This window comes from Rhamphochromis longiceps, linkage group LG13 (genome assembly GCF_057381845.1).
Source record: "Rhamphochromis longiceps isolate RC_006_pf linkage group LG13, R_longiceps_female_GT1.1, whole genome shotgun sequence".
Classification (NCBI taxonomy): Eukaryota; Metazoa; Chordata; class Actinopteri; order Cichliformes; family Cichlidae; genus Rhamphochromis; species Rhamphochromis longiceps.
Window position 1 is genome coordinate 2351472 of NC_140569.1, and position 25288 is coordinate 2376759.

The 25288-nt window shown below is 44.7% G+C and overlaps 33 non-coding genes across 33 annotated transcripts; 8 read left to right on the forward strand and 25 right to left on the reverse strand.

The window, feature by feature from the left end:
- Window positions 1-25: 25 nt before the first annotated feature.
- Window positions 26-99, reverse strand: trnat-agu (transfer RNA threonine (anticodon AGU)). Its single transcript has one exon. It is a non-coding gene; the product is annotated as a tRNA-Thr (tRNA).
- A 254-nt stretch (window positions 100-353) lies between these two features.
- Window positions 354-427, reverse strand: trnat-agu (transfer RNA threonine (anticodon AGU)). The gene has a single exon. It is a non-coding gene; the product is annotated as a tRNA-Thr (tRNA).
- A 1981-nt stretch (window positions 428-2408) lies between these two features.
- Window positions 2409-2482, reverse strand: trnat-ugu (transfer RNA threonine (anticodon UGU)). Its single transcript has one exon. It is a non-coding gene; the product is annotated as a tRNA-Thr (tRNA).
- Window positions 2483-2592: 110 nt separating this feature from the next.
- Window positions 2593-2666, forward strand: trnat-cgu (transfer RNA threonine (anticodon CGU)). Its single transcript has one exon. It is a non-coding gene; the product is annotated as a tRNA-Thr (tRNA).
- Window positions 2667-3031: 365 nt separating this feature from the next.
- On the reverse strand, window positions 3032-3105 carry trnat-agu (transfer RNA threonine (anticodon AGU)). Its single transcript has one exon. It is a non-coding gene; the product is annotated as a tRNA-Thr (tRNA).
- A 254-nt stretch (window positions 3106-3359) lies between these two features.
- trnat-agu (transfer RNA threonine (anticodon AGU)) lies at window positions 3360-3433 on the reverse strand. The gene has a single exon. It is a non-coding gene; the product is annotated as a tRNA-Thr (tRNA).
- Window positions 3434-5414: 1981 nt separating this feature from the next.
- On the reverse strand, window positions 5415-5488 carry trnat-ugu (transfer RNA threonine (anticodon UGU)). The gene has a single exon. It is a non-coding gene; the product is annotated as a tRNA-Thr (tRNA).
- A 110-nt stretch (window positions 5489-5598) lies between these two features.
- trnat-cgu (transfer RNA threonine (anticodon CGU)) lies at window positions 5599-5672 on the forward strand. Its single transcript has one exon. It is a non-coding gene; the product is annotated as a tRNA-Thr (tRNA).
- Window positions 5673-6037: 365 nt separating this feature from the next.
- trnat-agu (transfer RNA threonine (anticodon AGU)) lies at window positions 6038-6111 on the reverse strand. The gene has a single exon. It is a non-coding gene; the product is annotated as a tRNA-Thr (tRNA).
- A 253-nt stretch (window positions 6112-6364) lies between these two features.
- Window positions 6365-6438, reverse strand: trnat-agu (transfer RNA threonine (anticodon AGU)). Its single transcript has one exon. It is a non-coding gene; the product is annotated as a tRNA-Thr (tRNA).
- A 1981-nt stretch (window positions 6439-8419) lies between these two features.
- On the reverse strand, window positions 8420-8493 carry trnat-ugu (transfer RNA threonine (anticodon UGU)). The gene has a single exon. It is a non-coding gene; the product is annotated as a tRNA-Thr (tRNA).
- Window positions 8494-8603: 110 nt separating this feature from the next.
- On the forward strand, window positions 8604-8677 carry trnat-cgu (transfer RNA threonine (anticodon CGU)). The gene has a single exon. It is a non-coding gene; the product is annotated as a tRNA-Thr (tRNA).
- Window positions 8678-9042: 365 nt separating this feature from the next.
- Window positions 9043-9116, reverse strand: trnat-agu (transfer RNA threonine (anticodon AGU)). Its single transcript has one exon. It is a non-coding gene; the product is annotated as a tRNA-Thr (tRNA).
- A 254-nt stretch (window positions 9117-9370) lies between these two features.
- Window positions 9371-9444, reverse strand: trnat-agu (transfer RNA threonine (anticodon AGU)). The gene has a single exon. It is a non-coding gene; the product is annotated as a tRNA-Thr (tRNA).
- A 1981-nt stretch (window positions 9445-11425) lies between these two features.
- Window positions 11426-11499, reverse strand: trnat-ugu (transfer RNA threonine (anticodon UGU)). The gene has a single exon. It is a non-coding gene; the product is annotated as a tRNA-Thr (tRNA).
- Window positions 11500-11609: 110 nt separating this feature from the next.
- On the forward strand, window positions 11610-11683 carry trnat-cgu (transfer RNA threonine (anticodon CGU)). The gene has a single exon. It is a non-coding gene; the product is annotated as a tRNA-Thr (tRNA).
- Window positions 11684-12048: 365 nt separating this feature from the next.
- trnat-agu (transfer RNA threonine (anticodon AGU)) lies at window positions 12049-12122 on the reverse strand. Its single transcript has one exon. It is a non-coding gene; the product is annotated as a tRNA-Thr (tRNA).
- Window positions 12123-12375: 253 nt separating this feature from the next.
- trnat-agu (transfer RNA threonine (anticodon AGU)) lies at window positions 12376-12449 on the reverse strand. The gene has a single exon. It is a non-coding gene; the product is annotated as a tRNA-Thr (tRNA).
- Window positions 12450-14430: 1981 nt separating this feature from the next.
- trnat-ugu (transfer RNA threonine (anticodon UGU)) lies at window positions 14431-14504 on the reverse strand. The gene has a single exon. It is a non-coding gene; the product is annotated as a tRNA-Thr (tRNA).
- A 110-nt stretch (window positions 14505-14614) lies between these two features.
- Window positions 14615-14688, forward strand: trnat-cgu (transfer RNA threonine (anticodon CGU)). Its single transcript has one exon. It is a non-coding gene; the product is annotated as a tRNA-Thr (tRNA).
- A 365-nt stretch (window positions 14689-15053) lies between these two features.
- On the reverse strand, window positions 15054-15127 carry trnat-agu (transfer RNA threonine (anticodon AGU)). Its single transcript has one exon. It is a non-coding gene; the product is annotated as a tRNA-Thr (tRNA).
- A 1985-nt stretch (window positions 15128-17112) lies between these two features.
- trnat-ugu (transfer RNA threonine (anticodon UGU)) lies at window positions 17113-17186 on the reverse strand. Its single transcript has one exon. It is a non-coding gene; the product is annotated as a tRNA-Thr (tRNA).
- A 110-nt stretch (window positions 17187-17296) lies between these two features.
- On the forward strand, window positions 17297-17370 carry trnat-cgu (transfer RNA threonine (anticodon CGU)). Its single transcript has one exon. It is a non-coding gene; the product is annotated as a tRNA-Thr (tRNA).
- Window positions 17371-17735: 365 nt separating this feature from the next.
- trnat-agu (transfer RNA threonine (anticodon AGU)) lies at window positions 17736-17809 on the reverse strand. Its single transcript has one exon. It is a non-coding gene; the product is annotated as a tRNA-Thr (tRNA).
- Window positions 17810-18062: 253 nt separating this feature from the next.
- trnat-agu (transfer RNA threonine (anticodon AGU)) lies at window positions 18063-18136 on the reverse strand. Its single transcript has one exon. It is a non-coding gene; the product is annotated as a tRNA-Thr (tRNA).
- A 1988-nt stretch (window positions 18137-20124) lies between these two features.
- On the reverse strand, window positions 20125-20198 carry trnat-ugu (transfer RNA threonine (anticodon UGU)). The gene has a single exon. It is a non-coding gene; the product is annotated as a tRNA-Thr (tRNA).
- Window positions 20199-20308: 110 nt separating this feature from the next.
- Window positions 20309-20382, forward strand: trnat-cgu (transfer RNA threonine (anticodon CGU)). The gene has a single exon. It is a non-coding gene; the product is annotated as a tRNA-Thr (tRNA).
- A 365-nt stretch (window positions 20383-20747) lies between these two features.
- Window positions 20748-20821, reverse strand: trnat-agu (transfer RNA threonine (anticodon AGU)). The gene has a single exon. It is a non-coding gene; the product is annotated as a tRNA-Thr (tRNA).
- A 254-nt stretch (window positions 20822-21075) lies between these two features.
- Window positions 21076-21149, reverse strand: trnat-agu (transfer RNA threonine (anticodon AGU)). Its single transcript has one exon. It is a non-coding gene; the product is annotated as a tRNA-Thr (tRNA).
- Window positions 21150-23130: 1981 nt separating this feature from the next.
- trnat-ugu (transfer RNA threonine (anticodon UGU)) lies at window positions 23131-23204 on the reverse strand. The gene has a single exon. It is a non-coding gene; the product is annotated as a tRNA-Thr (tRNA).
- Window positions 23205-23314: 110 nt separating this feature from the next.
- Window positions 23315-23388, forward strand: trnat-cgu (transfer RNA threonine (anticodon CGU)). Its single transcript has one exon. It is a non-coding gene; the product is annotated as a tRNA-Thr (tRNA).
- A 365-nt stretch (window positions 23389-23753) lies between these two features.
- Window positions 23754-23827, reverse strand: trnat-agu (transfer RNA threonine (anticodon AGU)). The gene has a single exon. It is a non-coding gene; the product is annotated as a tRNA-Thr (tRNA).
- Window positions 23828-24080: 253 nt separating this feature from the next.
- On the reverse strand, window positions 24081-24154 carry trnat-agu (transfer RNA threonine (anticodon AGU)). Its single transcript has one exon. It is a non-coding gene; the product is annotated as a tRNA-Thr (tRNA).
- Window positions 24155-25288: the final 1134 nt, after the last annotated feature.

Genomic DNA, 25288 nt, shown 5'->3' on the forward strand with positions numbered 1-25288 from the left:
AAGATGGTTTCAAATGGTAACAGGAAGGCACTGCTGGGATTTGAACCCAGGATCTCCTGTTTACTAGACAGGCGCTTTGATCAGCTGAGCCACAGCGCCTCCTGCTGACAGGCAAACCGGTAATACCTGGTATTACCTGGTACTGCAGAAGGAGACGAGTTCAACTTTTTTTTTTACTTTTGTGCACTATAAATGTAAGATATGGTCAAATAGTCCAACAAGTAACTTCCTGTTCCTCACTTCGTCAATGACCTCAGCGGAAAAAATCATAAGGTGAAGGAGAAGCTTTTGAGACTGATTCAACAGGGTGAGTCTGAACACTGTGAAGAAGATGGTTTCAAATAGTAACAGGAAGGCACTGCTGGGATTTGAACCCAGGATCTCCTGTTTACTAGACAGGCACTTTGACCAGCTAAGCCACAGCGCCTCCTGCTGTCAGGCAATCCGGTAATACCTGGTATTACCTGGTACTGCAGAAGGAGACGAGTTCACTTTTTTAACTTTTGTGCACTATCAATGTAGGATATGGTCAAATAGTCCAACAAGTAACTTCCTGTTCCTCACTTCTTCAATGACCTCGGTGGAAACATCATAAGGTGAAGGAGAAGCTTTTGAGACTGATTCAACAGGGTGAGTCTGAACAAGTCCTCAAAACAACTCTATTTCCCTTGGCAAGGGTGGATTCCCGCACTTTACTGTCAAAGCTTTGTTTGTTTCGTAAAGCACTCTTTTGAATGTGCTCAATGGCTAACTGGTAGCTTTCTGCAAGACTCTCTCAGCTCTCCAGATCTAATTTCTGTTCACGTAGCCAATCGGAAAGAGACATCTGCAGCAGGGGGCATGGCCCAGCTACATCAGTTTGACAGAAATCTGCTGGTATTGCAGAGGCTCCAATAGCCAAACATTGTACTCGTGCAGACGATGGTACTGCTGCCTCCTCCTCCTCAAGAGTTGAGGAATACTCATGTCTCTTGCATACTGCCTTTACTGCCTCGGTTGGAAAATCTGGCTCTTTGTTGCGGCGCAAGAGCTGTGCAGTAAAGCCTTCAATGGCATTTTCCTCATCATTAGAACTCTGATCAGATATATCACAGGCATGCAGATACGGACGTCTCAACAGCCCATCTGCATCTTGGTTGTCCTTCCCAGCACTATACTCAATGTCAAAATCAAAACTGGAAAGTACGGCCAACCAGCAATGCCCTACTGCGTCCAACTTTGCAGATGTTAAAACGTATGTGAGTGGATTATTGTCTGTCATCACTGTACATTTTACTCCATAGATACAGCGGAAAACGTTCTGGGTGACAGCCCACTTCACAGACAGGAAGTCAAGCTTGTGTGCAGGGTACCTTTGCTCGGACTTGGAGAGACCCCTACTGGCACAGGCAATGACTTGCTCTCCTGTTCTTGATATAGGGCTGCACCGAGAACATGGACGCTTGCATCGGTGTGCACAATATAATGTTCTTTGGATCTGCAAACCCAAGAACAGGAGCTGTTGTGAGCTTGAGAATCAATGTCTTAAAAGTATCTTCAGCGGTTGGGGTCCATTTTTCGTGAAAAAGGCTTTTTGAGATCCGCACTGGTAGAAACCTTGTGGTTTCTGCCAGACAGACTGGATTTTCTCTTCAGTGGGAGGCAACCAGCACTTAAGTGATTAAGGGGTATTGCAAGCTTGGAATAGTCTTTTATAAACCTCCTGTAATATCCAGTGAACCCAAGGAAAGACTTAAGCTACTTGATGTTAGCTGGTCTTGGCCAGGTAGTGAGGGCAGCTGGATCTGTTTTGAGCCCTTCTGATGATACAACATGGCTGAGATATTGGACAGATGTCCTGAAGAACTGACATTTCTCTGGCGACAGCTTTAAAGTAAATTCTTTCATCCTATGGAGGACCTTCAGCGATCATTCCTCATGGTTCTCAAGTGTAGCTGAGAAAGGAGTGACATCATCAAGAAATACCGAGACCTGACTCAAATTCCTGCTGCCTATACACTTTTCCATAACATAAGAGGAAAGTAGAACACCTCCTTATGCTGTTTTTAATAGAGAACTCTTCGGCATTTATTTTAACACAACACCTAACAGTCTTACCTTCTCTTATCAGTAACTCGAATGATTTGCAGAATCTTGACAGTACTTTTGGGACGAAAGCTCAATATAACCCTGCCTCACCCAGTTTCTATACTGGTCCATTTATGTCTGTTGTCACAGTTGCGCAGTTTCATGTTTTAGTAGACTTTCAGTTTTGATGTTTTTCATCTGCATGTGGTGCACAGCTGCTGGGGTGTCCTTTGCTAAATCTTTAGTGCCTCCAAACTTCAGATTCAACAGATTACTTCCTTTTATTTTGACATTGAGGAAAAGTTGCCTACACAGAATTTCTTATTTTGAAATAGCTCAACAGGCACTGCTGGGATTTGAACCCAGGATCTCCTGTTTACAAGACAGGTGCTTTGACCGGCTAAGCTACAGTGCCTCCTTCAGGGAAGGGAAAAACCAAGTAACCTCTGCAGACACAGTTTTGAATCGGTTTGTCACATTTTTCCCCACCAGCTGTTGGACAGTAGCCAGAGGAACACAGCTCAAGGCGCTGTGGCTTAGCTGGCCAAAGCGCCTGTCTCGTAAACAGGAGATCCTGGGTTCAAATCCCAGCAGTGCCTTACCTCCCTACCAATGCCATTACATTTCATTAATGAGTGCTGATGGCGGGAAGCATTGGGCGTTATGCTTTCTCTCCTTCGTTTCCAAGAAGAGGACACAATGAAGATTTAGACATGCCCAAAACATCAATATTGGGTGAACAACCCTCAGAAGCTCCACTAGCGGTTTAATGCCTGGGACCCTCCAGCATTTGTTCTAGAACTGAAGAAGCTTCTCGGATCGGGTGCAAAGAAGTTTTTAAAGCTCTCAAGAGTACCGTGAGGTGGATAACTGAGGACATACAAAGACTTTGAAAGATTTCCCAACTCCAAGATTAAGAATGCAATTAACACTGTGAAGAAGATGGTTTCAAATGGTAACAGGAAGGCACTGCTGGGATTTGAACCCAGGATCTCCTGTTTACTAGACAGGCGCTTTGATCAGCTGAGCCACAGCGCCTCCTGCTGACAGGCAAACCGGTAATACCTGGTATTACCTGGTACTGCAGAAGGAGACGAGTTCAACTTTTTTTTTTACTTTTGTGCACTATAAATGTAAGATATGGTCAAATAGTCCAACAAGTAACTTCCTGTTCCTCACTTCGTCAATGACCTCAGCGGAAAAAATCATAAGGTGAAGGAGAAGCTTTTGAGACTGATTCAACAGGGTGAGTCTGAACACTGTGAAGAAGATGGTTTCAAATAGTAACAGGAAGGCACTGCTGGGATTTGAACCCAGGATCTCCTGTTTACTAGACAGGCACTTTGACCAGCTAAGCCACAGCGCCTCCTGCTGTCAGGCAATCCGGTAATACCTGGTATTACCTGGTACTGCAGAAGGAGACGAGTTCACTTTTTTAACTTTTGTGCACTATCAATGTAGGATATGGTCAAATAGTCCAACAAGTAACTTCCTGTTCCTCACTTCTTCAATGACCTCGGTGGAAACATCATAAGGTGAAGGAGAAGCTTTTGAGACTGATTCAACAGGGTGAGTCTGAACAAGTCCTCAAAACAACTCTATTTCCCTTGGCAAGGGTGGATTCCCGCACTTTACTGTCAAAGCTTTGTTTGTTTCGTAAAGCACTCTTTTGAATGTGCTCAATGGCTAACTGGTAGCTTTCTGCAAGACTCTCTCAGCTCTCCAGATCTAATTTCTGTTCACGTAGCCAATCGGAAAGAGACATCTGCAGCAGGGGGCATGGCCCAGCTACATCAGTTTGACAGAAATCTGCTGGTATTGCAGAGGCTCCAATAGCCAAACATTGTACTCGTGCAGACGATGGTACTGCTGCCTCCTCCTCCTCAAGAGTTGAGGAATACTCATGTCTCTTGCATACTGCCTTTACTGCCTCGGTTGGAAAATCTGGCTCTTTGTTGCGGCGCAAGAGCTGTGCAGTAAAGCCTTCAATGGCATTTTCCTCATCATTAGAACTCTGATCAGATATATCACAGGCATGCAGATACGGACGTCTCAACAGCCCATCTGCATCTTGGTTGTCCTTCCCAGCACTATACTCAATGTCAAAATCAAAACTGGAAAGTACGGCCAACCAGCAATGCCCTACTGCGTCCAACTTTGCAGATGTTAAAACGTATGTGAGTGGATTATTGTCTGTCATCACTGTACATTTTACTCCATAGATACAGCGGAAAACGTTCTGGGTGACAGCCCACTTCACAGACAGGAAGTCAAGCTTGTGTGCAGGGTACCTTTGCTCGGACTTGGAGAGACCCCTACTGGCACAGGCAATGACTTGCTCTCCTGTTCTTGATATAGGGCTGCACCGAGAACATGGACGCTTGCATCGGTGTGCACAATATAATGTTCTTTGGATCTGCAAACCCAAGAACAGGAGCTGTTGTGAGCTTGAGAATCAATGTCTTAAAAGTATCTTCAGCGGTTGGGGTCCATTTTTCGTGAAAAAGGCTTTTTGAGATCCGCACTGGTAGAAACCTTGTGGTTTCTGCCAGACAGACTGGATTTTCTCTTCAGTGGGAGGCAACCAGCACTTAAGTGATTAAGGGGTATTGCAAGCTTGGAATAGTCTTTTATAAACCTCCTGTAATATCCAGTGAACCCAAGGAAAGACTTAAGCTACTTGATGTTAGCTGGTCTTGGCCAGGTAGTGAGGGCAGCTGGATCTGTTTTGAGCCCTTCTGATGATACAACATGGCTGAGATATTGGACAGATGTCCTGAAGAACTGACATTTCTCTGGCGACAGCTTTAAAGTAAATTCTTTCATCCTATGGAGGACCTTCAGCGATCATTCCTCATGGTTCTCAAGTGTAGCTGAGAAAGGAGTGACATCATCAAGAAATACCGAGACCTGACTCAAATTCCTGCTGCCTATACACTTTTCCATAACATAAGAGGAAAGTAGAACACCTCCTTATGCTGTTTTTAATAGGGAACTCTTCGGCATTTATTTTAACACAACACCTAACAGTCTTACCTTCTCTTATCAGTAACTCGAATGATTTGCAGAATCTTGACAGTACTTTTGGGACGAAAGCTCAATATAACCCTGCCTCACCCAGTTTCTATACTGGTCCATTTATGTCTGTTGTCACAGTTGCGCAGTTTCATGTTTTAGTAGACTTTCAGTTTTGATGTTTTTCATCTGCATGTGGTGCACAGCTGCTGGGGTGTCCTTTGCTAAATCTTTAGTGCCTCCAAACTTCAGATTCAACAGATTACTTCCTTTTATTTTGACATTGAGGAAAAGTTGCCTACACAGAATTTCTTATTTTGAAATAGCTCAACAGGCACTGCTGGGATTTGAACCCAGGATCTCCTGTTTACAAGACAGGTGCTTTGACCGGCTAAGCTACAGTGCCTCCTTCAGGGAAGGGAAAAACCAAGTAACCTCTGCAGACACAGTTTTGAATCGGTTTGTCACATTTTTCCCCACCAGCTGTTGGACAGTAGCCAGAGGAACACAGCTCAAGGCGCTGTGGCTTAGCTGGCCAAAGCGCCTGTCTCGTAAACAGGAGATCCTGGGTTCAAATCCCAGCAGTGCCTTACCTCCCTACCAATGCCATTACATTTCATTAATGAGTGCTGATGGCGGGAAGCATTGGGCGTTATGCTTTCTCTCCTTCGTTTCCAAGAAGAGGACACAATGAAGATTTAGACATGCCCAAGACATCAATATTGGGTGAACAACCCTCAGAAGCTCCACTAGCGGTTTAATGCCTGGGACCCTCCAGCATTTGTTCTAGAACTGAAGAAGCTTCTCGGATCGGGTGCAAAGAAGTTTTTAAAGCTCTCAAGAGTACCGTGAGGTGGATAACTGAGGACATACAAAGACTTTGAAAGATTTCCCAACTCCAAGATTAAGAATGCAATTAACACTGTGAAGAAGATGGTTTCAAATGGTAACAGGAAGGCACTGCTGGGATTTGAACCCAGGATCTCCTGTTTACTAGACAGGCGCTTTGATCAGCTGAGCCACAGCGCCTCCTGCTGACAGGCAAACCGGTAATACCTGGTATTACCTGGTACTGCAGAAGGAGACGAGTTCAACTTTTTTTTTTACTTTTGTGCACTATAAATGTAAGATATGGTCAAATAGTCCAACAAGTAACTTCCTGTTCCTCACTTCGTCAATGACCTCAGTGGAAACATCATAAGGTGAAGGAGAAGCTTTTGAGACTGATTCAACAGGGTGAGTCTGAACACTGTGAAGAAGATGGTTTCAAATAGTAACAGGAAGGCACTGCTGGGATTTGAACCCAGGATCTCCTGTTTACTAGACAGGCACTTTGACCAGCTAAGCCACAGCGCCTCCTGCTGTCAGGCAATCCGGTAATACCTGGTATTACCTGGTACTGCAGAAGGAGACGAGTTCACTTTTTTAACTTTTGTGCACTATCAATGTAGGATATGGTCAAATAGTCCAACAAGTAACTTCCTGTTCCTCACTTCTTCAATGACCTCGGTGGAAACATCATAAGGTGAAGGAGAAGCTTTTGAGACTGATTCAACAGGGTGAGTCTGAACAAGTCCTCAAAACAACTCTATTTCCCTTGGCAAGGGTGGATTCCCGCACTTTACTGTCAAAGCTTTGTTTGTTTCGTAAAGCACTCTTTTGAATGTGCTCAATGGCTAACTGGTAGCTTTCTGCAAGACTCTCTCAGCTCTCCAGATCTAATTTCTGTTCACGTAGCCAATCGGAAAGAGACATCTGCAGCAGGGGGCATGGCCCAGCTACATCAGTTTGACAGAAATCTGCTGGTATTGCAGAGGCTCCAATAGCCAAACATTGTACTCGTGCAGACGATGGTACTGCTGCCTCCTCCTCCTCAAGAGTTGAGGAATACTCATGTCTCTTGCATACTGCCTTTACTGCCTCGGTTGGAAAATCTGGCTCTTTGTTGCGGCGCAAGAGCTGTGCAGTAAAGCCTTCAATGGCATTTTCCTCATCATTAGAACTCTGATCAGATATATCACAGGCATGCAGATACGGACGTCTCAACAGCCCATCTGCATCTTGGTTGTCCTTCCCAGCACTATACTCAATGTCAAAATCAAAACTGGAAAGTACGGCCAACCAGCAATGCCCTACTGCGTCCAACTTTGCAGATGTTAAAACGTATGTGAGTGGATTATTGTCTGTCATCACTGTACATTTTACTCCATAGATACAGCGGAAAACGTTCTGGGTGACAGCCCACTTCACAGACAGGAAGTCAAGCTTGTGTGCAGGGTACCTTTGCTCGGACTTGGAGAGACCCCTACTGGCACAGGCAATGACTTGCTCTCCTGTTCTTGATATAGGGCTGCACCGAGAACATGGACGCTTGCATCGGTGTGCACAATATAATGTTCTTTGGATCTGCAAACCCAAGAACAGGAGCTGTTGTGAGCTTGAGAATCAATGTCTTAAAAGTATCTTCAGCGGTTGGGGTCCATTTTTCGTGAAAAAGGCTTTTTGAGATCCGCACTGGTAGAAACCTTGTGGTTTCTGCCAGACAGACTGGATTTTCTCTTCAGTGGGAGGCAACCAGCACTTAAGTGATTAAGGGGTATTGCAAGCTTGGAATAGTCTTTTATAAACCTCCTGTAATATCCAGTGAACCCAAGGAAAGACTTAAGCTACTTGATGTTAGCTGGTCTTGGCCAGGTAGTGAGGGCAGCTGGATCTGTTTTGAGCCCTTCTGATGATACAACATGGCTGAGATATTGGACAGATGTCCTGAAGAACTGACATTTCTCTGGCGACAGCTTTAAAGTAAATTCTTTCATCCTATGGAGGACCTTCAGCGATCATTCCTCATGGTTCTCAAGTGTAGCTGAGAAAGGAGTGACATCATCAAGAAATACCGAGACCTGACTCAAATTCCTGCTGCCTATACACTTTTCCATAACATAAGAGGAAAGTAGAACACCTCCTTATGCTGTTTTTAATAGAGAACTCTTCGGCATTTATTTTAACACAACACCTAACAGTCTTACCTTCTCTTATCAGTAACTCGAATGATTTGCAGAATCTTGACAGTACTTTTGGGACGAAAGCTCAATATAACCCTGCCTCACCCAGTTTCTATACTGGTCCATTTATGTCTGTTGTCACAGTTGCGCAGTTTCATGTTTTAGTAGACTTTCAGTTTTGATGTTTTTCATCTGCATGTGGTGCACAGCTGCTGGGGTGTCCTTTGCTAAATCTTTAGTGCCTCCAAACTTCAGATTCAACAGATTACTTCCTTTTATTTTGACATTGAGGAAAAGTTGCCTACACAGAATTTCTTATTTTGAAATAGCTCAACAGGCACTGCTGGGATTTGAACCCAGGATCTCCTGTTTACAAGACAGGTGCTTTGACCGGCTAAGCTACAGTGCCTCCTTCAGGGAAGGGAAAAACCAAGTAACCTCTGCAGACACAGTTTTGAATCGGTTTGTCACATTTTTCCCCACCAGCTGTTGGACAGTAGCCAGAGGAACACAGCTCAAGGCGCTGTGGCTTAGCTGGCCAAAGCGCCTGTCTCGTAAACAGGAGATCCTGGGTTCAAATCCCAGCAGTGCCTTACCTCCCTACCAATGCCATTACATTTCATTAATGAGTGCTGATGGCGGGAAGCATTGGGCGTTATGCTTTCTCTCCTTCGTTTCCAAGAAGAGGACACAATGAAGATTTAGACATGCCCAAGACATCAATATTGGGTGAACAACCCTCAGAAGCTCCACTAGCGGTTTAATGCCTGGGACCCTCCAGCATTTGTTCTAGAACTGAAGAAGCTTCTCGGATCGGGTGCAAAGAAGTTTTTAAAGCTCTCAAGAGTACCGTGAGGTGGATAACTGAGGACATACAAAGACTTTGAAAGATTTCCCAACTCCAAGATTAAGAATGCAATTAACACTGTGAAGAAGATGGTTTCAAATGGTAACAGGAAGGCACTGCTGGGATTTGAACCCAGGATCTCCTGTTTACTAGACAGGCGCTTTGATCAGCTGAGCCACAGCGCCTCCTGCTGACAGGCAAACCGGTAATACCTGGTATTACCTGGTACTGCAGAAGGAGACGAGTTCAACTTTTTTTTTTACTTTTGTGCACTATAAATGTAAGATATGGTCAAATAGTCCAACAAGTAACTTCCTGTTCCTCACTTCGTCAATGACCTCAGCGGAAAAAATCATAAGGTGAAGGAGAAGCTTTTGAGACTGATTCAACAGGGTGAGTCTGAACACTGTGAAGAAGATGGTTTCAAATAGTAACAGGAAGGCACTGCTGGGATTTGAACCCAGGATCTCCTGTTTACTAGACAGGCACTTTGACCAGCTAAGCCACAGCGCCTCCTGCTGTCAGGCAATCCGGTAATACCTGGTATTACCTGGTACTGCAGAAGGAGACGAGTTCACTTTTTTAACTTTTGTGCACTATCAATGTAGGATATGGTCAAATAGTCCAACAAGTAACTTCCTGTTCCTCACTTCTTCAATGACCTCGGTGGAAACATCATAAGGTGAAGGAGAAGCTTTTGAGACTGATTCAACAGGGTGAGTCTGAACAAGTCCTCAAAACAACTCTATTTCCCTTGGCAAGGGTGGATTCCCGCACTTTACTGTCAAAGCTTTGTTTGTTTCGTAAAGCACTCTTTTGAATGTGCTCAATGGCTAACTGGTAGCTTTCTGCAAGACTCTCTCAGCTCTCCAGATCTAATTTCTGTTCACGTAGCCAATCGGAAAGAGACATCTGCAGCAGGGGGCATGGCCCAGCTACATCAGTTTGACAGAAATCTGCTGGTATTGCAGAGGCTCCAATAGCCAAACATTGTACTCGTGCAGACGATGGTACTGCTGCCTCCTCCTCCTCAAGAGTTGAGGAATACTCATGTCTCTTGCATACTGCCTTTACTGCCTCGGTTGGAAAATCTGGCTCTTTGTTGCGGCGCAAGAGCTGTGCAGTAAAGCCTTCAATGGCATTTTCCTCATCATTAGAACTCTGATCAGATATATCACAGGCATGCAGATACGGACGTCTCAACAGCCCATCTGCATCTTGGTTGTCCTTCCCAGCACTATACTCAATGTCAAAATCAAAACTGGAAAGTACGGCCAACCAGCAATGCCCTACTGCGTCCAACTTTGCAGATGTTAAAACGTATGTGAGTGGATTATTGTCTGTCATCACTGTACATTTTACTCCATAGATACAGCGGAAAACGTTCTGGGTGACAGCCCACTTCACAGACAGGAAGTCAAGCTTGTGTGCAGGGTACCTTTGCTCGGACTTGGAGAGACCCCTACTGGCACAGGCAATGACTTGCTCTCCTGTTCTTGATATAGGGCTGCACCGAGAACATGGACGCTTGCATCGGTGTGCACAATATAATGTTCTTTGGATCTGCAAACCCAAGAACAGGAGCTGTTGTGAGCTTGAGAATCAATGTCTTAAAAGTATCTTCAGCGGTTGGGGTCCATTTTTCGTGAAAAAGGCTTTTTGAGATCCGCACTGGTAGAAACCTTGTGGTTTCTGCCAGACAGACTGGATTTTCTCTTCAGTGGGAGGCAACCAGCACTTAAGTGATTAAGGGGTATTGCAAGCTTGGAATAGTCTTTTATAAACCTCCTGTAATATCCAGTGAACCCAAGGAAAGACTTAAGCTACTTGATGTTAGCTGGTCTTGGCCAGGTAGTGAGGGCAGCTGGATCTGTTTTGAGCCCTTCTGATGATACAACATGGCTGAGATATTGGACAGATGTCCTGAAGAACTGACATTTCTCTGGCGACAGCTTTAAAGTAAATTCTTTCATCCTATGGAGGACCTTCAGCGATCATTCCTCATGGTTCTCAAGTGTAGCTGAGAAAGGAGTGACATCATCAAGAAATACCGAGACCTGACTCAAATTCCTGCTGCCTATACACTTTTCCATAACATAAGAGGAAAGTAGAACACCTCCTTATGCTGTTTTTAATAGGGAACTCTTCGGCATTTATTTTAACACAACACCTAACAGTCTTACCTTCTCTTATCAGTAACTCGAATGATTTGCAGAATCTTGACAGTACTTTTGGGACGAAAGCTCAATATAACCCTGCCTCACCCAGTTTCTATACTGGTCCATTTATGTCTGTTGTCACAGTTGCGCAGTTTCATGTTTTAGTAGACTTTCAGTTTTGATGTTTTTCATCTGCATGTGGTGCACAGCTGCTGGGGTGTCCTTTGCTAAATCTTTAGTGCCTCCAAACTTCAGATTCAACAGATTACTTCCTTTTATTTTGACATTGAGGAAAAGTTGCCTACACAGAATTTCTTATTTTGAAATAGCTCAACAGGCACTGCTGGGATTTGAACCCAGGATCTCCTGTTTACAAGACAGGTGCTTTGACCGGCTAAGCTACAGTGCCTCCTTCAGGGAAGGGAAAAACCAAGTAACCTCTGCAGACACAGTTTTGAATCGGTTTGTCACATTTTTCCCCACCAGCTGTTGGACAGTAGCCAGAGGAACACAGCTCAAGGCGCTGTGGCTTAGCTGGCCAAAGCGCCTGTCTCGTAAACAGGAGATCCTGGGTTCAAATCCCAGCAGTGCCTTACCTCCCTACCAATGCCATTACATTTCATTAATGAGTGCTGATGGCGGGAAGCATTGGGCGTTATGCTTTCTCTCCTTCGTTTCCAAGAAGAGGACACAATGAAGATTTAGACATGCCCAAGACATCAATATTGGGTGAACAACCCTCAGAAGCTCCACTAGCGGTTTAATGCCTGGGACCCTCCAGCATTTGTTCTAGAACTGAAGAAGCTTCTCGGATCGGGTGCAAAGAAGTTTTTAAAGCTCTCAAGAGTACCGTGAGGTGGATAACTGAGGACATACAAAGACTTTGAAAGATTTCCCAACTCCAAGATTAAGAATGCAATTAACACTGTGAAGAAGATGGTTTCAAATGGTAACAGGAAGGCACTGCTGGGATTTGAACCCAGGATCTCCTGTTTACTAGACAGGCGCTTTGATCAGCTGAGCCACAGCGCCTCCTGCTGACAGGCAAACCGGTAATACCTGGTATTACCTGGTACTGCAGAAGGAGACGAGTTCAACTTTTTTTTTTACTTTTGTGCACTATAAATGTAAGATATGGTCAAATAGTCCAACAAGTAACTTCCTGTTCCTCACTTCGTCAATGACCTCAGTGGAAACATCATAAGGTGAAGGAGAAGCTTTTGAGACTGATTCAACAGGGTGAGTCTGAACACTGTGAAGAAGATGGTTTCAAATAGTAACAGGAAGGCACTGCTGGGATTTGAACCCAGGATCTCCTGTTTACTAGACAGGCACTTTGACCAGCTAAGCCACAGCGCCTCCTGCTGTCAGGCAATCCGGTAATACCTGGTATTACCTGGTACTGCAGAAGGAGACGAGTTCACTTTTTTAACTTTTGTGCACTATCAATGTAGGATATGGTCAAATAGTCCAACAAGTAACTTCCTGTTCCTCACTTCTTCAATGACCTCGGTGGAAACATCATAAGGTGAAGGAGAAGCTTTTGAGACTGATTCAACAGGGTGAGTCTGAACAAGTCCTCAAAACAACTCTATTTCCCTTGGCAAGGGTGGATTCCCGCACTTTACTGTCAAAGCTTTGTTTGTTTCGTAAAGCACTCTTTTGAATGTGCTCAATGGCTAACTGGTAGCTTTCTGCAAGACTCTCTCAGCTCTCCAGATCTAATTTCTGTTCACGTAGCCAATCGGAAAGAGACATCTGCAGCAGGGGGCATGGCCCAGCTACATCAGTTTGACAGAAATCTGCTGGTATTGCAGAGGCTCCAATAGCCAAACATTGTACTCGTGCAGACGATGGTACTGCTGCCTCCTCCTCCTCAAGAGTTGAGGAATACTCATGTCTCTTGCATACTGCCTTTACTGCCTCGGTTGGAAAATCTGGCTCTTTGTTGCGGCGCAAGAGCTGTGCAGTAAAGCCTTCAATGGCATTTTCCTCATCATTAGAACTCTGATCAGATATATCACAGGCATGCAGATACGGACGTCTCAACAGCCCATCTGCATCTTGGTTGTCCTTCCCAGCACTATACTCAATGTCAAAATCAAAACTGGAAAGTACGGCCAACCAGCAATGCCCTACTGCGTCCAACTTTGCAGATGTTAAAACGTATGTGAGTGGATTATTGTCTGTCATCACTGTACATTTTACTCCATAGATACAGCGGAAAACGTTCTGGGTGACAGCCCACTTCACAGACAGGAAGTCAAGCTTGTGTGCAGGGTACCTTTGCTCGGACTTGGAGAGACCCCTACTGGCACAGGCAATGACTTGCTCTCCTGTTCTTGATATAGGGCTGCACCGAGAACATGGACGCTTGCATCGGTGTGCACAATATAATGTTCTTTGGATCTGCAAACCCAAGAACAGGAGCTGTTGTGAGCTTGAGAATCAATGTCTTAAAAGTATCTTCAGCGGTTGGGGTCCATTTTTCGTGAAAAAGGCTTTTTGAGATCCGCACTGGTAGAAACCTTGTGGTTTCTGCCAGACAGACTGGATTTTCTCTTCAGTGGGAGGCAACCAGCACTTAAGTGATTAAGGGGTATTGCAAGCTTGGAATAGTCTTTTATAAACCTCCTGTAATATCCAGTGAACCCAAGGAAAGACTTAAGCTACTTGATGTTAGCTGGTCTTGGCCAGGTAGTGAGGGCAGCTGGATCTGTTTTGAGCCCTTCTGATGATACAACATGGCTGAGATATTGGACAGATGTCCTGAAGAACTGACATTTCTCTGGCGACAGCTTTAAAGTAAATTCTTTCATCCTATGGAGGACCTTCAGCGATCATTCCTCATGGTTCTCAAGTGTAGCTGAGAAAGGAGTGACATCATCAAGAAATACCGAGACCTGACTCAAATTCCTGCTGCCTATACACTTTTCCATAACATAAGAGGAAAGTAGAACACCTCCTTATGCTGTTTTTAATAGAGAACTCTTCGGCATTTATTTTAACACAACACCTAACAGTCTTACCTTCTCTTATCAGTAACTCGAATGATTTGCAGAATCTTGACAGTACTTTTGGGACGAAAGCTCAATATAACCCTGCCTCACCCAGTTTCTATACTGGTCCATTTATGTCTGTTGTCACAGTTGCGCAGTTTCATGTTTTAGTAGACTTTCAGTTTTGATGTTTTTCATCTGCATGTGGTGCACAGCTGCTGGGGTGTCCTTTGCTAAATCTTTAGTGCCTCCAAACTTCAGATTCAACAGATTACTTCCTTTTATTTTGACATTGAGGAAAAGTTGCCTACACAGAATTTCTTATTTTGAAATAGCTCAACAGGCACTGCTGGGATTTGAACCCAGGATCTCCTGTTTACAAGACAGGTGCTTTGACCGGCTAAGCTACAGTGCCTCCTTCAGGGAAGGGAAAAACCAAGTAACCTCTGCAGACACAGTTTTGAATCGGTTTGTCACATTTTTCCCCACCAGCTGTTGGACAGTAGCCAGCGGAACACAGCTCAAGGCGCTGTGGCTTAGCTGGCCAAAGCGCCTGTCTCGTAAACAGGAGATCCTGGGTTCAAATCCCAGCAGTGCCTTACCTCCCTACCAATGCCATTACATTTCATTAATGAGTGCTGATGGCGGGAAGCATTGGGCGTTATGCTTTCTCTCCTTCGTTTCCAAGAAGAGGACACAATGAAGATTTAGACATGCCCAAGACATCAATATTGGGTGAACAACCCTCAGAAGCTCCACTAGCGGTTTAATGCCTGGGACCCTCCAGCATTTGTTCTAGAACTGAAGAAGCTTCTCGGATCGGGTGCAAAGAAGTTTTTAAAGCTCTCAAGAGTACCGTGAGGTGGATAACTGAGGACATACAAAGACTTTGAAAGATTTCCCAACTCCAAGATTAAGAATGCAATTAACACTGTGAAGAAGATGGTTTCAAATAGTAACAGGAAGGAACTGCTGGGATTTGAACCCAGGATCTCCTGTTTACTAGACAGGCGCTTTGACCAGCTGAGCCACAGCGCCTCCTGCTGACAGGCAAACCGGTAATACCTGGTATTACCTGGTACTGCAGAAGGAGACGAGTTCACTTTTTTAACTTTTGTGCACTATCAATGTAGGATATGGTCAAATAGTCCAACAAGTAACTTCCTGTTCCTCACTTCTTCAATGACCTCGGTGGAAACATCATAAGGTGAAGGAGAAGCTTTTGAGACTGATTCAACAGGGTGAGTCTGAACAAGTCCTCAAAACAACTCTATTTCCCTTGGCAAGGGTGGATTCCCGCACTTTACTGTCAAAGCTTTGTTTGTTTCGTAAAGCACTCTTTTGAATGTGCTCAATGGCTAACTGGTAGCTTTCTGCAAGACTCTCTCAGCTCTCCAGATCTAATTTCTGTTCACGTAGCCAATCGGAAAGAGACATCTGCAGCAGGGGGCATGGCCCAGCTACATCAGTTTGACAGAAATCTGCTGGTATTGCAGAGGCTCCAATAGCCAAACATTGTACTCGTGCAGACGATGGTACTGCTGCCTCCTCCTCAAGAGTTGAGGAATACTCATGTCTCTTGCATACTGCCTTTACTGCCTCGGTTGGAAAATCTGGCTCTTTGTTGCGGCGCAAGAGCTGTGCAGTAAAGCCTTCAATGGCATTTTCCTCATCATTAGAACTCTGATCAGATATATCACAGGCATGCAGATACGGACGTCTCAACAGCCCATCTGCATCTTGGTTGTCCTTCCCAGCACTATACTCAATGTCAAAATCAAAACTGGAAAGTACGGCCAACCAGCAATGCCCTACTGCGTCCAATTTTGCAGATGTTAAAACGTATGTGAGTGGATTATTGTCTGTCATCACTGTACATTTTACTCCATAGATACAGCGGAAAACGTTCTGGGTGACAGCCCACTTCACAGACAGGAAGTCAAGCTTGTGTGCAGGGTACCTTTGCTCGGACTTGGAGAGACCCCTACTGGCACAGGCAATGACTCTTAACTTGCTCTCCTGTTCTTGATATAGGGCTGCACCGAGAACATGGGCGCTTGCATCGGTGTGCACAATATAATGTTCTTTGGATCTGCAAACCCAAGAACAGGAGCTGTTGTGAGCTTGAGAATCAATGTCTTAAAAGTATCTTCAGCGGTTGGGGTCCATTTTTCGTGAAAAAGGCTTTTTGAGATCCGCACTGGTAGAAACCTTGTGGTTTCTGCCAGACAGACTGGATTTTCTCTTCAGTGGGAGGCAACCAGCACTTAAGTGATTAAGGGGTATTGCAAGCTTGGAATAGTCTTTTATAAACCTCCTGTAATATCCAGTGAACCCAAGGAAAGACTTAAGCTACTTGATGTTAGCTGGTCTTGGCCAGGTAGTGAGGGCAGCTGGATCTGTTTTGAGCCCTTCTGATGATACAACATGGCTGAGATATTGGACAGATGTCCTGAAGAACTGACATTTCTCTGGCGACAGCTTTAAAGTAAATTCTTTCATCCTATGGAGGACCTTCAGCGATCATTCCTCATGGTTCTCAAGTGTAGCTGAGAAAGGAGTGACATCATCAAGAAAAACCGAGACCTGACTCAAATTCCTGCTGCCTATACACTTTTCCATAACATAAGAGGAAAGTAGAACACCTCCTTATGCTGTTTTTAATAGAGAACTCTTCGGCATTTATTTTAACACAACACCTAACAGTCTTACCTTCTCTTATCAGTAACTCGAATGATTTGCAGAATCTTGACAGTACTTTTGGGACGAAAGCTCAATATAACCCTGCCTCACCCAGTTTCTATACTGGTCCATTTATGTCTGTTGTCACAGTTGCGCAGTTTCATGTTTTAGTAGACTTTCAGTTTTGATGTTTTTCATCTGCATGTGGTGCACAGCTGCTGGGGTGTCCTTTGCTAAATCTTTAGTGCCTCCAAACTTCAGATTCAACAGATTACTTCCTTTTATTTTGACATTGAGGAAAAGTTGCCTACACAGAATTTCTTATTTTGAAATAGCTCAACAGGCACTGCTGGGATTTGAACCCAGGATCTCCTGTTTACAAGACAGGTGCTTTGACCGGCTAAGCTACAGTGCCTCCTTCAGGGAAGGGAAAAACCAAGTAACCTCTGCAGACACAGTTTTGAATCGGTTTGTCACATTTTTCCCCACCAGCTGTTGGACAGTAGCCAGAGGAACACAGCTCAAGGCGCTGTGGCTTAGCTGGCCAAAGCGCCTGTCTCGTAAACAGGAGATCCTGGGTTCAAATCCCAGCAGTGCCTTACCTCCCTACCAATGCCATTACATTTCATTAATGAGTGCTGATGGCGGGAAGCATTGGGCGTTATGCTTTCTCTCCTTCGTTTCCAAGAAGAGGACACAATGAACATTTAGACATGCCCAAGACATCAATATTGGGTGAACAACCCTCAGAAGCTCCACTAGCGGTTTAATGCCTGGGACCCTCCAGCATTTGTTCTAGAACTGAAGAAGCTTCTCGGATCGGGTGCAAAGAAGTTTTTAAAGCTCTCAAGAGTACCGTGAGGTGGATAACTGAGGACATACAAAGACTTTGAAAGATTTCCCAACTCCAAGATTAAGAATGCAATTAACACTGTGAAGAAGATGGTTTCAAATGGTAACAGGAAGGCACTGCTGGGATTTGAACCCAGGATCTCCTGTTTACTAGACAGGCGCTTTGATCAGCTGAGCCACAGCGCCTCCTGCTGACAGGCAAACCGGTAATACCTGGTATTACCTGGTACTGCAGAAGGAGACGAGTTCAACTTTTTTTTTTACTTTTGTGCACTATAAATGTAAGATATGGTGAAATAGTCCAACAAGTAACTTCCTGTTCCTCACTTCGTCAATGACCTCAGTGGAAACATCATAAGGTGAAGGAGAAGCTTTTGAGACTGATTCAACAGGGTGAGTCTGAACACTGTGAAGAAGATGGTTTCAAATAGTAACAGGAAGGAACTGCTGGGATTTGAACCCAGGATCTCCTGTTTACTAGACAGGCACTTTGACCAGCTAAGCCACAGCGCCTCCTGCTGTCAGGCAATCCGGTAATACCTGGTATTACCTGGTACTGCAGAAGGAGACGAGTTCACTTTTTTAACTTTTGTGCACTATCAATGTAGGATATGGTCAAATAGTCCAACAAGTAACTTCCTGTCCCTCACTTCTTCAATGACCTCGGTGGAAACATCATAAGGTGAAGGAGAAGCTTTTGAGACTGATTCAACAGGGTGAGTCTGAACAAGTCCTCAAAACAACTCTATTTCCCTTGGCAAGGGTGGATTCCCGCACTTTACTGTCAAAGCTTTGTTTGTTTCGTAAAGCACTCTTTTGAATGTGCTCAATGGCTAACTGGTAGCTTTCTGCAAGACTCTCTCAGCTCTCCAGATCTAATTTCTGTTCACGTAGCCAATCGGAAAGAGACATCTGCAGCAGGGGGCATGGCCCAGCTACATCAGTTTGACAGAAATCTGCTGGTATTGCAGAGGCTCCAATAGCCAAACATTGTACTCGTGCAGACGATGGTACTGCTGCCTCCTCCTCCTCAAGAGTTGAGGAATACTCATGTCTCTTGCATACTGCCTTTACTGCCTCGGTTGGAAAATCTGGCTCTTTGTTGCGGCGCAAGAGCTGTGCAGTAAAGCCTTCAATGGCATTTTCCTCATCATTAGAACTCTGATCAGATATATCACAGGCATGCAGATACGGACGTCTCAACAGCCCATCTGCATCTTGGTTGTCCTTCCCAGCACTATACTCAATGTCAAAATCAAAACTGGAAAGTACGGCCAACCAGCAATGCCCTACTGCGTCCAATTTTGCAGATGTTAAAACGTATGTGAGTGGATTATTGTCTGTCATCACTGTACATTTTACTCCATAGATACAGCGGAAAACGTTCTGGGTGACAGCCCACTTCACAGACAGGAAGTCAAGCTTGTGTGCAGGGTACCTTTGCTCGGACTTGGAGAGACCCCTACTGGCACAGGCAATGACTCTTAACTTGCTCTCCTGTTCTTGATATAGGGCTGCACCGAGAACATGGGCGCTTGCATCGGTGTGCACAATATAATGTTCTTTGGATCTGCAAACCCAAGAACAGGAGCTGTTGTGAGCTTGAGAATCAATGTCTTAAAAGTATCTTCAGCGGTTGGGGTCCATTTTTCGTGAAAAAGGCTTTTTGAGATCCGCACTGGTAGAAACCTTGTGGTTTCTGCCAGACAGACTGGATTTTCTCTTCAGTGGGAGGCAACCAGCACTTAAGTGATTAAGGGGTATTGCAAGCTTGGAATAGTCTTTTATAAACCTCCTGTAATATCCAGTGAACCCAAGGAAAGACTTAAGCTACTTGATGTTAGCTGGTCTTGGCCAGGTAGTGAGGGCAGCTGGATCTGTTTTGAGCCCTTCTGATGATACAACATGGCTGAGATATTGGACAGATGTCCTGAAGAACTGACATTTCTCTGGCGACAGCTTTAAAGTAAATTCTTTCATCCTATGGAGGACCTTCAGCGATCATTCCTCATGGTTCTCAAGTGTAGCTGAGAAAGGAGTGACATCATCAAGAAAAACCGAGACCTGACTCAAATTCCTGCTGCCTATACACTTTTCCATAACATAAGAGGAAAGTAGAACACCTCCTTATGCTGTTTTTAATAGAGAACTCTTCGGCATTTATTTTAACACAACACCTAACAGTCTTACCTTCTCTTATCAGTAACTCGAATGATTTGCAGAATCTTGACAGTACTTTTGGGACGAAAGCTCAATATAACCCTGCCTCACCCAGTTTCTATACTGGTCCATTTATGTCTGTTGTCACAGTTGCGCAGTTTCATGTTTTAGTAGACTTTCAGTTTTGATGTTTTTCATCTGCATGTGGTGCACAGCTGCTGGGGTGTCCTTTGCTAAATCTTTAGTGCCTCCAAACTTCAGATTCAACAGATTACTTCCTTTTATTTTGACATTGAGGAAAAGTTGCCTACACAGAATTTCTTATTTTGAAATAGCTCAACAGGCACTGCTGGGATTTGAACCCAGGATCTCCTGTTTACAAGACAGGTGCTTTGACCGGCTAAGCTACAGTGCCTCCTTCAGGGAAGGGAAAAACCAAGTAACCTCTGCAGACACAGTTTTGAATCGGTTTGTCACATTTTTCCCCACCAGCTGTTGGACAGTAGCCAGAGGAACACAGCTCAAGGCGCTGTGGCTTAGCTGGCCAAAGCGCCTGTCTCGTAAACAGGAGATCCTGGGTTCAAATCCCAGCAGTGCCTTACCTCCCTACCAATGCCATTACATTTCATTAATGAGTGCTGATGGCGGGAAGCATTGGGCGTTATGCTTTCTCTCCTTCGTTTCCAAGAAGAGGACACAATGAAGATTTAGACATGCCCAAGACATCAATATTGGGTGAACAACCCTCAGAAGCTCCACTAGCGGTTTAATGCCTGGGACCCTCCAGCATTTGTTCTAGAACTGAAGAAGCTTCTCGGATCGGGTGCAAAGAAGTTTTTAAAGCTCTCAAGAGTACCGTGAGGTGGATAACTGAGGACATACAAAGACTTTGAAAGATTTCCCAACTCCAAGATTAAGAATGCAATTAACACTGTGAAGAAGATGGTTTCAAATGGTAACAGGAAGGCACTGCTGGGATTTGAACCCAGGATCTCCTGTTTACTAGACAGGCGCTTTGATCAGCTGAGCCACAGCGCCTCCTGCTGACAGGCAAACCGGTAATACCTGGTATTACCTGGTACTGCAGAAGGAGACGAGTTCAACTTTTTTTTTTACTTTTGTGCACTATAAATGTAAGATATGGTCAAATAGTCCAACAAGTAACTTCCTGTTCCTCACTTCGTCAATGACCTCAGCGGAAAAAATCATAAGGTGAAGGAGAAGCTTTTGAGACTGATTCAACAGGGTGAGTCTGAACACTGTGAAGAAGATGGTTTCAAATAGTAACAGGAAGGCACTGCTGGGATTTGAACCCAGGATCTCCTGTTTACTAGACAGGCACTTTGACCAGCTAAGCCACAGCGCCTCCTGCTGTCAGGCAATCCGGTAATACCTGGTATTACCTGGTACTGCAGAAGGAGACGAGTTCACTTTTTTAACTTTTGTGCACTATCAATGTAGGATATGGTCAAATAGTCCAACAAGTAACTTCCTGTTCCTCACTTCTTCAATGACCTCGGTGGAAACATCATAAGGTGAAGGAGAAGCTTTTGAGACTGATTCAACAGGGTGAGTCTGAACAAGTCCTCAAAACAACTCTATTTCCCTTGGCAAGGGTGGATTCCCGCACTTTACTGTCAAAGCTTTGTTTGTTTCGTAAAGCACTCTTTTGAATGTGCTCAATGGCTAACTGGTAGCTTTCTGCAAGACTCTCTCAGCTCTCCAGATCTAATTTCTGTTCACGTAGCCAATCGGAAAGAGACATCTGCAGCAGGGGGCATGGCCCAGCTACATCAGTTTGACAGAAATCTGCTGGTATTGCAGAGGCTCCAATAGCCAAACATTGTACTCGTGCAGACGATGGTACTGCTGCCTCCTCCTCCTCAAGAGTTGAGGAATACTCATGTCTCTTGCATACTGCCTTTACTGCCTCGGTTGGAAAATCTGGCTCTTTGTTGCGGCGCAAGAGCTGTGCAGTAAAGCCTTCAATGGCATTTTCCTCATCATTAGAACTCTGATCAGATATATCACAGGCATGCAGATACGGACGTCTCAACAGCCCATCTGCATCTTGGTTGTCCTTCCCAGCACTATACTCAATGTCAAAATCAAAACTGGAAAGTACGGCCAACCAGCAATGCCCTACTGCGTCCAACTTTGCAGATGTTAAAACGTATGTGAGTGGATTATTGTCTGTCATCACTGTACATTTTACTCCATAGATACAGCGGAAAACGTTCTGGGTGACAGCCCACTTCACAGACAGGAAGTCAAGCTTGTGTGCAGGGTACCTTTGCTCGGACTTGGAGAGACCCCTACTGGCACAGGCAATGACTTGCTCTCCTGTTCTTGATATAGGGCTGCACCGAGAACATGGACGCTTGCATCGGTGTGCACAATATAATGTTCTTTGGATCTGCAAACCCAAGAACAGGAGCTGTTGTGAGCTTGAGAATCAATGTCTTAAAAGTATCTTCAGCGGTTGGGGTCCATTTTTCGTGAAAAAGGCTTTTTGAGATCCGCACTGGTAGAAACCTTGTGGTTTCTGCCAGACAGACTGGATTTTCTCTTCAGTGGGAGGCAACCAGCACTTAAGTGATTAAGGGGTATTGCAAGCTTGGAATAGTCTTTTATAAACCTCCTGTAATATCCAGTGAACCCAAGGAAAGACTTAAGCTACTTGATGTTAGCTGGTCTTGGCCAGGTAGTGAGGGCAGCTGGATCTGTTTTGAGCCCTTCTGATGATACAACATGGCTGAGATATTGGACAGATGTCCTGAAGAACTGACATTTCTCTGGCGACAGCTTTAAAGTAAATTCTTTCATCCTATGGAGGACCTTCAGCGATCATTCCTCATGGTTCTCAAGTGTAGCTGAGAAAGGAGTGACATCATCAAGAAATACCGAGACCTGACTCAAATTCCTGCTGCCTATACACTTTTCCATAACATAAGAGGAAAGTAGAACACCTCCTTATGCTGTTTTTAATAGAGAACTCTTCGGCATTTATTTTAACACAACACCTAACAGTCTTACCTTCTCTTATCAGTAACTCGAATGATTTGCAGAATCTTGACAGTACTTTTGGGACGAAAGCTCAATATAACCCTGCCTCACCCAGTTTCTATACTGGTCCATTTATGTCTGTTGTCACAGTTGCGCAGTTTCATGTTTTAGTAGACTTTCAGTTTTGATGTTTTTCATCTGCATGTGGTGCACAGCTGCTGGGGTGTCCTTTGCTAAATCTTTAGTGCCTCCAAACTTCAGATTCAACAGATTACTTCCTTTTATTTTGACATTGAGGAAAAGTTGCCTACACAGAATTTCTTATTTTGAAATAGCTCAACAGGCACTGCTGGGATTTGAACCCAGGATCTCCTGTTTACAAGACAGGTGCTTTGACCGGCTAAGCTACAGTGCCTCCTTCAGGGAAGGGAAAAACCAAGTAACCTCTGCAGACACAGTTTTGAATCGGTTTGTCACATTTTTCCCCACCAGCTGTTGGACAGTAGCCAGAGGAACACAGCTCAAGGCGCTGTGGCTTAGCTGGCCAAAGCGCCTGTCTCGTAAACAGGAGATCCTGGGTTCAAATCCCAGCAGTGCCTTACCTCCCTACCAATGCCATTACATTTCATTAATGAGTGCTGATGGCGGGAAGCATTGGGCGTTATGCTTTCTCTCCTTCGTTTCCAAGAAGAGGACACAATGAAGATTTAGACATGCCCAAGACATCAATATTGGGTGAACAACCCTCAGAAGCTCCACTAGCGGTTTAATGCCTGGGACCCTCCAGCATTTGTTCTAGAACTGAAGAAGCTTCTCGGATCGGGTGCAAAGAAGTTTTTAAAGCTCTCAAGAGTACCGTGAGGTGGATAACTGAGGACATACAAAGACTTTGAAAGATTTCCCAACTCCAAGATTAAGAATGCAATTAACACTGTGAAGAAGATGGTTTCAAATGGTAACAGGAAGGCACTGCTGGGATTTGAACCCAGGATCTCCTGTTTACTAGACAGGCGCTTTGATCAGCTGAGCCACAGCGCCTCCTGCTGACAGGCAAACCGGTAATACCTGGTATTACCTGGTACTGCAGAAGGAGACGAGTTCAACTTTTTTTTTTACTTTTGTGCACTATAAATGTAAGATATGGTCAAATAGTCCAACAAGTAACTTCCTGTTCCTCACTTCGTCAATGACCTCAGTGGAAACATCATAAGGTGAAGGAGAAGCTTTTGAGACTGATTCAACAGGGTGAGTCTGAACACTGTGAAGAAGATGGTTTCAAATAGTAACAGGAAGGCACTGCTGGGATTTGAACCCAGGATCTCCTGTTTACTAGACAGGCACTTTGACCAGCTAAGCCACAGCGCCTCCTGCTGTCAGGCAATCCGGTAATACCTGGTATTACCTGGTACTGCAGAAGGAGACGAGTTCACTTTTTTAACTTTTGTGCACTATCAATGTAGGATATGGTCAAATAGTCCAACAAGTAACTTCCTGTTCCTCACTTCTTCAATGACCTCGGTGGAAACATCATAAGGTGAAGGAGAAGCTTTTGAGACTGATTCAACAGGGTGAGTCTGAACAAGTCCTCAAAACAACTCTATTTCCCTTGGCAAGGGTGGATTCCCGCACTTTACTGTCAAAGCTTTGTTTGTTTCGTAAAGCACTCTTTTGAATGTGCTCAATGGCTAACTGGTAGCTTTCTGCAAGACTCTCTCAGCTCTCCAGATCTAATTTCTGTTCACGTAGCCAATCGGAAAGAGACATCTGCAGCAGGGGGCATGGCCCAGCTACATCAGTTTGACAGAAATCTGCTGGTATTGCAGAGGCTCCAATAGCCAAACATTGTACTCGTGCAGACGATGGTACTGCTGCCTCCTCCTCCTCAAGAGTTGAGGAATACTCATGTCTCTTGCATACTGCCTTTACTGCCTCGGTTGGAAAATCTGGCTCTTTGTTGCGGCGCAAGAGCTGTGCAGTAAAGCCTTCAATGGCATTTTCCTCATCATTAGAACTCTGATCAGATATATCACAGGCATGCAGATACGGACGTCTCAACAGCCCATCTGCATCTTGGTTGTCCTTCCCAGCACTATACTCAATGTCAAAATCAAAACTGGAAAGTACGGCCAACCAGCAATGCCCTACTGCGTCCAACTTTGCAGATGTTAAAACGTATGTGAGTGGATTATTGTCTGTCATCACTGTACATTTTACTCCATAGATACAGCGGAAAACGTTCTGGGTGACAGCCCACTTCACAGACAGGAAGTCAAGCTTGTGTGCAGGGTACCTTTGCTCGGACTTGGAGAGACCCCTACTGGCACAGGCAATGACTTGCTCTCCTGTTCTTGATATAGGGCTGCACCGAGAACATGGACGCTTGCATCGGTGTGCACAATATAATGTTCTTTGGATCTGCAAACCCAAGAACAGGAGCTGTTGTGAGCTTGAGAATCAATGTCTTAAAAGTATCTTCAGCGGTTGGGGTCCATTTTTCGT